This window comes from Heterocephalus glaber, unplaced genomic scaffold (assembly GCF_053883595.1).
Source record: "Heterocephalus glaber isolate CG9 unplaced genomic scaffold, H.glaber_assembly_v1.0 deba00000331, whole genome shotgun sequence".
NCBI classification, from domain to species: domain Eukaryota; kingdom Metazoa; phylum Chordata; class Mammalia; order Rodentia; family Bathyergidae; genus Heterocephalus; species Heterocephalus glaber.
This window is the reverse complement of record NW_028258142.1, coordinates 21,601,247-21,611,960: the sequence shown is the minus strand read 5'-3', so window position 1 is coordinate 21,611,960 and position 10,714 is coordinate 21,601,247. Positions and strand designations below refer to the sequence as shown.

At 36.5% G+C, this 10,714-nt stretch overlaps 1 pseudogene; it reads left to right on the top strand.

The window, feature by feature from the left end:
- The first annotated feature begins 2,777 nt into the window (after window positions 1–2,777).
- LOC101725208 (eukaryotic translation initiation factor 5-like) lies at window positions 2,778–9,673 on the top strand (annotated as a pseudogene).
- Window positions 9,674–10,714: the final 1,041 nt, after the last annotated feature.

The following is a 10,714-nucleotide window of genomic DNA, read 5'->3' as shown; positions in this document are numbered from 1 at the left end:
CTCTCTCACTGAGCTACTTCCCTGCCTTTAAATATTTTTTCTTTTGAGACAAGATCTCCGTAAGTAGTCCTGGTTTGAGTTTAATTTGCAATCCTCCTTCCTCAGAATCCCAGAATGCTGGGATTACAGGCATGTGCCACCAGGACCAGATTTGCTCACTCTTTATTTGACTGACCCTTATGGCATTTTCCTACCTCTACTGTTTATCTCACCTTCTTGGCATCTACAAACACTCCTCCAATGGCATAATTTAGTAGATACTGTGCATGTTTTGGAGCTTCCTTACTGCTTTTGCGCTGTGCCTTCTTTGGTCCCACCTATGTGATAGCATTATTTTGTTCAACATAACCTTTCTAGCACCATCCTTTCCTCCCTCATTATTTCTGCTCTCAGTGTGCTAGCCTCCAGAAGGTTCAGGCTGCATCTCATTAGGCCATGCTTTAAAAGCATAATCTGCAGATGACATGGATATAATGTTTGCTGTTATACTAGCCTGACAGTAACATTTAAGATTGCATTTCAGTATTTAGAGTAACTTGAACACTACCGAACACCACTAGTTTACAGTTATAAAATAAAATAGTGATGATCTATGGGCAAGAGTCACTCTGAAATGTAATAGTTATTTGTAGTTATAATATTCAGTTCTTCATGCAGCTTTTTTTGGTACTAGGGATTGAACTCAGGTCCTTCTGCTTGTGAGGCAGGTGGCAGAACCACTGAGCTAAATCCCCAGGCCCCTTCATGCAGTTTTGTTTTTGTGGCTTACTTTACAATTTTTATAAGTCAATATTTATTGTATTTTTAAAATGATATGTTTTGGAACTACATTATTTGTCTGCTATATCACCTTAGTCTCTGAAAGATAATGCCCTAAAAATAGTTAAAGCAAGTGAGGTGCAATGGATTCCTGAAGGAAACCACTGAATATATTTTAAATCATTTGCAATTAGTGGAGATTCATTGTTGATCATATCAAACTTTGACAGAAATGCAGTGCTTTAAACTAATTTTTGCTTGACTGGACATTTTAATGAAAAATACCATTATTATCACTAGTGGAATTTTAGCAAAAATAGTAAGCTATGTACGACTTTTAACTTGCAACATCAGTTATTGTTGACATTTATTAATTTATCTTTATAATTCTAAACAATTACAAAAAAGGAAAAATAACACTTTGATTTATTAGTGTACTTGCAATTTTTACAAAATAGTAAACCATTATCTCATTTTAACTTTGTATGGTCATATAGTATAATAAGAAATTTGCTTACATTAGACATTAATCCTTATCATAAAGAAATTCATTAAACAGTTGCATTTCAGAAATGTTTTAAATTCAAATTGGCACATATTCCAAATAATTTTTACAATTTAAAGGCAGACTGCAGATAGAGTTGCAGCAAAAAAGATAAAATTTCAAAATGCTGATATTTCTATGTAGAGTAACACTTTTTAGTTTTTGGAAGTATATTGAACTCTCTGAACTTGAACACTAACACTTTCTCCTCTCTCTCTCTCTCTCTCTCACTCTCTCTGACTCCCTCCCTTCCTCCCTCCCTTCCTTTCTCTCTCCTTCCATCTCTCCTGCCCTCTTTCCTGCCTAAAATATATTTGGGTACAGGAATAGGCATGCATTTTCAAATTTGCATGCAATTGTAATCCATGAATCCTCAGATTAAGAATGCCCACCCTACAGGTTAGCTTTCTGGCATCATTACTAAACTAATGGGCTCAGAATATTAACCATAGTTTTGAAAATTATTTAAACAGAGATACAAAGTTAAAATAAATAAACTGATAAATTTTATTTAAGAAATTGTTTCTCTTGACATATCCATTTATTTAAGCTTTTTATTTATTAATTTTTTATTAGTGCATTTTGTGATACATAGTGAATATGTTCATCATGGGGAATTAGTACATATACATATTGCATTTTAATTCCGTTTACTTCCCTTTGCCCCTCTCCTCCCTCTCATTGAGATAAAGTTTAGATTTTTAAGCAAGAGAAATGAAATGTAATTTCATTTTTATTAAAGAAATATGTTTAATAGCTCTGTATTTAAGAGCATATTTGTATGCTTTTATGTTTAATTAACACATAGTAAACATACATATGTTTAATAATGTGACATTTCCAGTCTCATATAAAAACCCTGTCAGACAGTGGCAATTGACAAACTGCACATGGTGACAGACTTTATAGTGGCAAGTGAATTGATGTACTTCAATTGTACAACTGGATCAGATGGTACATTTTACATCAAAATTTAACACTTATTTTAGTCTGCGTATTTTATTTACTCACTTCTGCATTCTGGGAGTCTAATTATTTCATTATATATTACAATGTAACAGCTAGAAATAAAGTGCACAATAAATGTAATATGCATGAGTCATCCAAAAACCATCTACCCCAAGTGCCCTGGTCCATGGAAAACATGTCTTCTACAATACTGATCTCTGGTGCCAAGAAGGTTGGAAACTGGTATTACAGAATATTAAAAGTTAGTCCTTCTATCTGACTGTGCTGCTGTACCTGTTAACTATCTTCTATGTCCCTTCCCCCATGTATTTCCCAGGCTCTGATAACCAGTAATCTACTCTGAGAAAATTTATTCATTTATAATTACCTATACATTAAATTTGGACCCAGTTTCCAGTGCCTCTGCCTCCTAGTCCAAGGTGAGCTGTGTTGGGTTTATGTCTTTATTTGATGAAAAGGAGCTGCTGTGCAGCCATTGGTACCTGTATTGGGGAAACAGCATACAAGCAAGAAGCTTACAGCCTCAGTGGTGAAAATTTTTTCATGTCAGAGACTGAGAACTCTTGCAGTTGTTTATGTCATCCCTACTTCTCCAGACAGAAGATACCAAAAAGTTGCAATCAAAGATCTCTTCATCTTATTGATAAAGTCACTAATAAGCCAAAATGTCTGTCAATGTCAACTGCACTGTTTCAGACCAGTTCTATCCCTACAAGATGCCCTGTATGATTGCCAAGATTGAGGGCAAAGGAAATGGAATCAAGACAGTTATAGTCAACATGGTTGACATTGCAAAGATGCTTAATCATCCTCCAATGTATCCCACCAAATACTTTGGTTGTGAGCCGGGAGCATAGACCCAGTTTGACGTAAAGAATGACTGTTACATTGTCAATGGATCTCATGAAGCGAATAAGCTGCAAGACACGTGGGATGGATTCATTAAAAAATTTGTTCTTTGTCCTGAGTGTGAGATTCTTGAAACAGATCTGCATGTGAATCTGAAGAAGCAAACAATAGGTAATTCTTGTAAAGCCTGTGGCTATCAAGGCATGCTTGACACATGTAATAAACTCTGCATATTCATTCTTCAAAACCCACATGAGAATAGTGACAGTGGTACAGGAAAAAAAGGAAAAGAAAAATAGGGCAAAGACAAGGAAATTGGCTCTGTATCCAGCAGTGACACTGCCCCCACTACCCCTAAATGAAATCAGTCCTCCCCAGCACATTGTGGAAGAGGAGGAAGATGAAGACTAAGGGTAGGATACAACTGAGGAAGTTCAGAGGTGCAGAATGGATGAAATCAGTGACCATGCAAAAGACCCGACACTCAGTGATGATTCAGAAAGAACTGTAGATATCCTGCTAATATCCTTTTTGATTCTGTTAAGAAAAAAGAAAGAAGAGGCATTATTTTTTATTTAAATTAATTTTATTGGTACATTTAAGGTATAAAATATAATGACATTCATCATTAGAAATGTGAACCTTTACATAATCTCTCTTGGTTCTTATTTTTCCCCTATTCCCCTGCCCTCCTTTCAACCCCTCCATCCCTCCCTATTTACAAAGACTTTGTTTACATGTTTTCATTTTGTCATATTAAATACATTCCCTTCTTTCCTTTCCCCTACCCCTCCCACTTATCTGTCCCCTTTGACACTTTTCTTCCTATTTCACATTATCTATTATGTTTTAGTCCTTATTTACACTTTCAGTTTCTCCCACAAGAGAAACTATTCAGTATTTATATATGTGTGTCCTGTTTATTTCACTTAAGAGTATCACGTCAATGTGCATTCATTTAGCTATAAATATCTCTACTTTCTCATTTTTTATGGCTGAGTAGTACTCCATTTTATTAAAAAACCACATTTTCTTTATCCAGTCTCCAGTTGATGGGCATTTGGGCTGTTTCCAAGTTTTAGCTATCACAAACTGTGCTGTTATGAACACGGGTGCACATATATCACTGTGGTATGATTCTTTTAATTCTTCGGGGAAGATCCCCAGCAGTGGAATAGCGGGATCAAATGGAACTTCCAGTCCTAGTTCTTTGAGGTATCTCCATACTGATTTCCACAGTGGTTGCACCAGTCTACACTCCCACCAGCAGTGGAGCAGGGTTCCTCTTTCCCCACAGCCCCACCAGCAATTGTTATTGGTGGATTTCATGATAGCAGCCATTCTTTCTGGAGTGAGGTGGAATATCAGCATTGTTTTCATTTGCATCTCCCAAATGACCAGTGATGTTGAACATTTTTTCATGTGTTTATTTGCTATTTCTACTTCTTTGTCAGAGAAATGTCTGTTCATTTCAGATGCCCATTTTCGGATTGGGTCTTTAAATTTGGGAGGTCTGATCTTTTTAAGTTCTTTATAGGTTCAAGATAGTAGACCTTTGTCTGAGGAAGAGCAGATGAAGATTTTTTCCCACATTGTGGGTTGTCTCTTCACACTGCTGGTGGTTTCTCTTGCTGTGCAGAAGCTTTTTAATAAGAAAAGCTTCTTATTCACTCATGTGGTAGTTCATGAGCAACTGAGGTTTTGTTCATAAAATCTTTTCCTACACCGACGTCTTCAAGAGTTCTACCTAGCCTCTGTTCCAACTGGTTCAGAGTTTCTATTGCAATATTTAGATCTTTAATCCATTTAGATTTTAGTTTAGTGAGTGCATGGTGAGAGATATAGGTCTAGTTTTAATCTTTGGCAAGTTGAAGCCCAATTTTTCTAGCGCCATTTATTAAAGAGGCTATCTTTCCTCCAGTGAGGGTGTTTGGCTCCTTTATCAAAGATGAGATGGCTGAGTGTGTCTGGCATTGTTTCTACATCTTCTAATCTGTTCCACTGGTTATCAGGTTTGTTTCTTTGCCAGTACCATGCTGTTTTTATCACAGTAGCTTTGTAGTGTAGTTGCAGGTTGGGGATTGTGATACCTCCTGCCATGTCTCTGTTACCTAGAATTGCTTTTGCTATTCTGGGTCTCTTCTTGTTCCAAATGAAGTTTTGGATTGTTTTCTCAAGGTCCATGAAGTATGCTGCTGGGATCTCAATTGGAATTGCATTAAATCTATATAGCAGTTTTGGAAGTATGGCCATTTTCACTATATTAATCCTAACTATCCAGGAGCAAGGGATGTCTTTCCATTTTCTGATGTCATCTTCAATCTCTCTTTTCAGAGTGCCATAGTTTTCAGAGAAGAGGTCTTTGATTTCTTTCATTAGGATGATTCCTAGGTATTTCAGGTTTTTGGATGCTATTGTGAAAGGAATTATTTGCCCTGTTTCTCTCTCAGTGAGTCTGTCTTTCGTGTAGAGGAAAGCTATTGATTTTTGTGTGTTGACCTTTTAACCAGCTACTTGACTGAATTTGGTTATTAAGTCTAGAAGACTTTTGGTGGAGTTCTTGGGGTCTTCTCTATAGAGTATCATGTCATCTGCAAATAATGACAATTTGACTTCTTCATTACCTATCTTTATTCTTTTATTTCTTTCTCTTGTCTAATTGCTGTGGCTAATGTTTCCAGAACTATATTGAACAAGAGTGGTGATAGTGGACATCCTTGTCTTTTTCCTGAATTTAGTGTGAAGGATTTCAGTTTTTGACCATTTAGTATGATACTAGCTGTTGGTTTCTCATAGATGGCTCTTATCAGTTTGAGGTAGAGACCATCTATTCCAATTTTTTGTAGGGTTTTTATCATAAATGCATGTTGGATTTTGTCAAATGCTTTTCTGCATCTATGGAAATGATCATATGGTTTTTGTCCTTGGCTCCATTGATATAGTGTATTACATTGAATGATTTTTGTATGTTGAACCATCCCTGCATCCCTGGGATGAATCCCAAGTTTTTAAGGGTGTATGATCTTCTTGATGATCTTCTGTATTCTATTTGCCATTATCTTATTAAGGATTTTTGCATCTATGTTCATTAGTAAGATTGGCCTATAGTTCTCCTCTTTGGTTAGATTGTTCTCTACTTTGGGGATCAAGGTGATGCTTGCTTCCAGGAATGAATTTGGGAGTGTTGCTTCCCTTTCAATTTCATTGAAGAGTTTAAACAGTAGTTGCAGCAGTTCCTCTCTAAATGTCTTGTAGAATTTAGCAGTGAAGCCATCAGGGCCTGGGCTTGTCTTATTTGATAAGTTTTTTAAATTACAATTTCAATTTCATTGGTTGATATTGGGTTGTTTAGAATTTTCAGGTCTTCTTCGTTCAACTTTGGTAACTCATATGTGTCTAGGAATCTGTCCATTTCTTCTGTGTTGTCCATCTTATTCGCGTATAGGTTCTGGATGTAGGTGTTGATGATCCTCTGGATTTCTGCCGGGTCCGTTGTAATTTCACCCTTTTCATTCCTAATTTCATGGATTTGGGCCTTTTCTTTCCTTTTTCTGATAAGATTGGCTAAGGGTTTGTCAATTTTGTTGATTCTTTCGAAGAACCAACTCTTGGCTTCATTGATGTTTTGTATCATTCTTTGTCTCCATTGCATTGATTTCTCCTCTGATCTTCATAATTTCCTCCCTTGTATGCGCTTTGGGGTTGTCTTGCTCTTCTTTTTCTGGAAGCTTGAGGCTCAGCATCAGGTTGTTTATTTGGGCTCATTTTGTTTTCCTAATATGCAGATTCACTCCTGTGTATTTCTCTCATAAGACTGCTTTCATTGTGTCCCATAGACTCTGATATGTTGTATTGTCATTGTCATTTAATTGAAGGAATTGTCTGATTTCTTCTTTAATTTCCTCTGTGACCCATTGGTTATTCAGAAGTGTGTTGTTCAATTTCCATGTGTTTATGGAATTTTTCCAGTTTCTTTTGCTATGGGTCTCCAATTTCATCACAGTATGATCTGATAATATACAGGGGATAACTTCAATTCCATTATACTTACTAAAACATGTTCTATGCATGTGTGTGTGGTCTAATTTGGAGAATGACCCATGTGCAGCTGAGAAGAATGTGTATTCTGATTTTGTGGGGTGGAAGACTCTGTAAACATCTGTTAAGTTCATTTGTTCAAGAGTTCGATTGAGTTCTAGTATTTCATTACTTATTTTTTGTCTAGTTGATCTATCTATTTGTGACAGTGGGGTATTGAAGTCCCCCACTATTATTGTATTAGTGCATATATGATTTTTCATGTCCATCAGTATTTGTTTTATATAGTTGGGTGCACTAGTGTTTGGTGCATTGATATTTATGATTGTCATCTCTTTCTGTTGAACTGTTGCCTTTACAAGTATGTAGTGTCCTTCCTTGTCTCTCTTCATCAGTGTTGGTTTGAAATCTACTTGATCTGCAAAGAGGATAGCTACTCCTGCTTTTTTTGGGGGTTTCTGTCACATGGAGTATTGTTTTCCACCCTTTAACTTTCAGTCTATGAGTTTCATTTTAAATTAAGTGTGTTTCTTGTATGCAGCATATTGTTGGATTTTACTTCTTGACCCATTCTGCCAGTCTATTTCCTTTGATTGTTGAATTGAGACCATTAACATTGATGGTTATAACTGCTACATATTTACCTATCATTGTAATTACTTTTTCTGTTTGTTGGTTTCTCCTCCTTTGAGTTTAGTTTCTTGTCATGCCTGATGGATTCATTCTCTTGGGCTTCCTGGTGTTGTGATCCTCATTGTCTTTTCCTAGAATACTGTGTAAAATTTTTTGGAGTGCCAGTTTTGTATTCATGAAGTTCTTAAGGTTCTCTTTATCATGAAAGTATCCTATTTCTCTATCAAGTTTGAAAGATAATTTTGCAGTGTACATCAATCCTGGTTGGAGGCTGTTTTCTGTTGACTTGAAATATATTGCTTGAAGCTGTTCTTGCCTTGATGGTTTGTGTTGAGACGTCTGCTGTGATTCTGATGTTCTTTCCTTTGTATATGATTTGTTTCTTTTCTTTAACTTCATGTAGAATTTTTTTTCTTGGGTTTCTGGAATCTTAACTATTATGTGACTAGGTGTAGATTTTTTTTTTTTGATCAAGGCTAGTTGGAGTCCTATGTGCTTTACTTATCTCTATGTCATGATCTTTCTCCCTGCTTGTGAAATTTTCTCCCATCACTTCTGTGTACAGTTTTTTTTTTATGTTGTCTGTACTCTCTCCTGTTTTTCATTGTCTCTCGTCAGTCTTATGTTATGTTTTTTGCATCATGTAGCTGCTGCTGGATTGATTTCTCATGGTCCCTTACTATTTTAGAGAAATTTTTCTCTTCCTGATCACTAATTGCAATCTTATCTTCGATATCTGAAATTTTGTCCTCACATGTGCTCCTTCTGTTGCATAAACTTTCAATGGAGATTTTATTCTCCTAGAAATCTGTTTGCATCTTTTTTATGGGTTCCTTTTGTTTCCTATGTTGGGATTTCATCATGTTGCTTAGCTCCTGTATTTTTTTGTCTTTGTCCTCTCTAGATTTACTGATCATATCTTGTACTATGGCCACAATCTCTGTTGTTATCTGAGAAATTATTTCTGAATTCATTTTTTCCAGATCGTCTTTCCTTGCCATTCCAGGTGTCCAGGTGATTGAGTATCAGATTGGTCCATGTTGTTACCCTTTGACATTGCCTTAGGTGATCTGGAAGTCTGTTTTTGAGACTTGTTTATACATCTTCTCATTTCAAGGGGCAGGAGGACTCTGTGGTGCTGGTGCCTGCATGTGTCACATCCTTGGCACTGGTGGTGGCTCTGCTCCTTGGCAGTGGTTGCAGTGGTATGGTAGCCCAGAATGTTTACCTCCTCCGAGCTGGGGGCAGCTCTGCTCCTCAGTGTTGGGTGTGGCTCACCTCCTCACTGCCAGTGGTGGCTCTGCTCTTTGGTGTTGGGGGCCGTGGTACAAGAGCCTGGAAAAATAGGGCATTATTGACTCATCTGAGAAAGAAATTGTTGCTGAAGCAGAAAGACTAGATGTGAAAGCCATGAGGGCTCTTGTTCTGCCTGAAGTTCTTTTTAATGAAAATATTAGAGAACAAATTAAGAAATACAGGTGACATTTCCTCTAATTCTGTCACAACAACAAAAAAGCTCAGCAGTATCTTCTTCATGGTCTGGCATGTGTGCTGGTGATGCATCAAGCTCTGCTCCTCTCTAAGATCCTGCATATCTTGAAAGAGATGTATGATGCACACCTTTTGGAAGAGGAGGTCATCATCAGCTGTTTGGAAAAGGCCTCTAAGAAGTGCATTTCAAAAGAACTTGCCAAAGAGATTTGTGTCAAAGCTGAGCCATTTATAAAATGGTTGAAGGAGGCAGAGGAAGAATCTTCTGGTGGTGAAGAAGATGATGAAGATGAGAACATTGAGGTGATTTATTCAAAGACTGCCAGGGTACCAAAAGTTGAAACTGTGAAGTCTGACAACAAGGATGACAACGACATCGATGCCATTTAAAAGGAAGAATGTGACTTGACTAACAGTGTAATGTTGCAAATTGTTCTTCATTATCAGTCAGAAGTGCAACATGTATGTGCAGAAGGTAAAATGGCTTAACATCATGCTACAATTTATACTAAAAATCTATTATTGTGAATGGTCTGTAATTAAGCCCAGTGAGACATCTAGGGAGTCTATACACATCAGTGAGCAGATGTAGTTTGCTTATTTATAGCATGTTTCTTTTGGAAAATCTAGTGGTGGGCATATTTGGATCACATTTATACAGTTAAAAAAATAAAAAATTTAGGGGTGAGGATTTAGCTCAGTGCTTCTGCCGCCTACCTTGCAAGTGCGAGGTCCTGAGTTCAATCCCTGGTACCAAAAAAAAATTCGATTTTGGTCATTCTTCAGAAAAAAAATTTTGAGATGTGGTACAGTTTGAGGAATTTCAAAACATTCTAAAAAATGAGATACATGATAATAATACTTTTTGTTTTATATTATTTTATTATATTATTGGTGCTGGTAGTAATATTTGTGTAGAATACATCCACAAATTATTTGTGCATTAATATGAATAAATACCTAAATAGCATTTGTATGTCTAAAATAAATAAAGACACTCTAGAATCTTTACTCAAGGATTGAAGTTTTCTTTACAGGCCTCAGTTATTTGACATATGAAATTCTTTTTCATTTTTGGACAGGTGGGCACTTTATAGTTAAGAATAAATTTAACTTGTCATTTGCTGTCTTTGGCATTTGTAGCATTAGAATCTGACAGATGTGAGGATCAAAAACTAATACAGGTCCTACAGCAGTGATGTGCTTTGGTTTACCTTGACAATAGAAAGTTGAAGCTAATTCATAGTTCTTTGCTATTCTGAGTATTAGATATGCTTAGTTTTGAAGTACCTATGCAATAAAAGCTCCAAGCCTATATTCACCCCAGTACACATTTTCAGGGAAGAAAAATATATGTTTGTTAGACAATTTACCAGAGAGCAAAGGTGGAGATCACAGTGGCAAGCTGGATTACTTTCTCTGCTAAGTGTT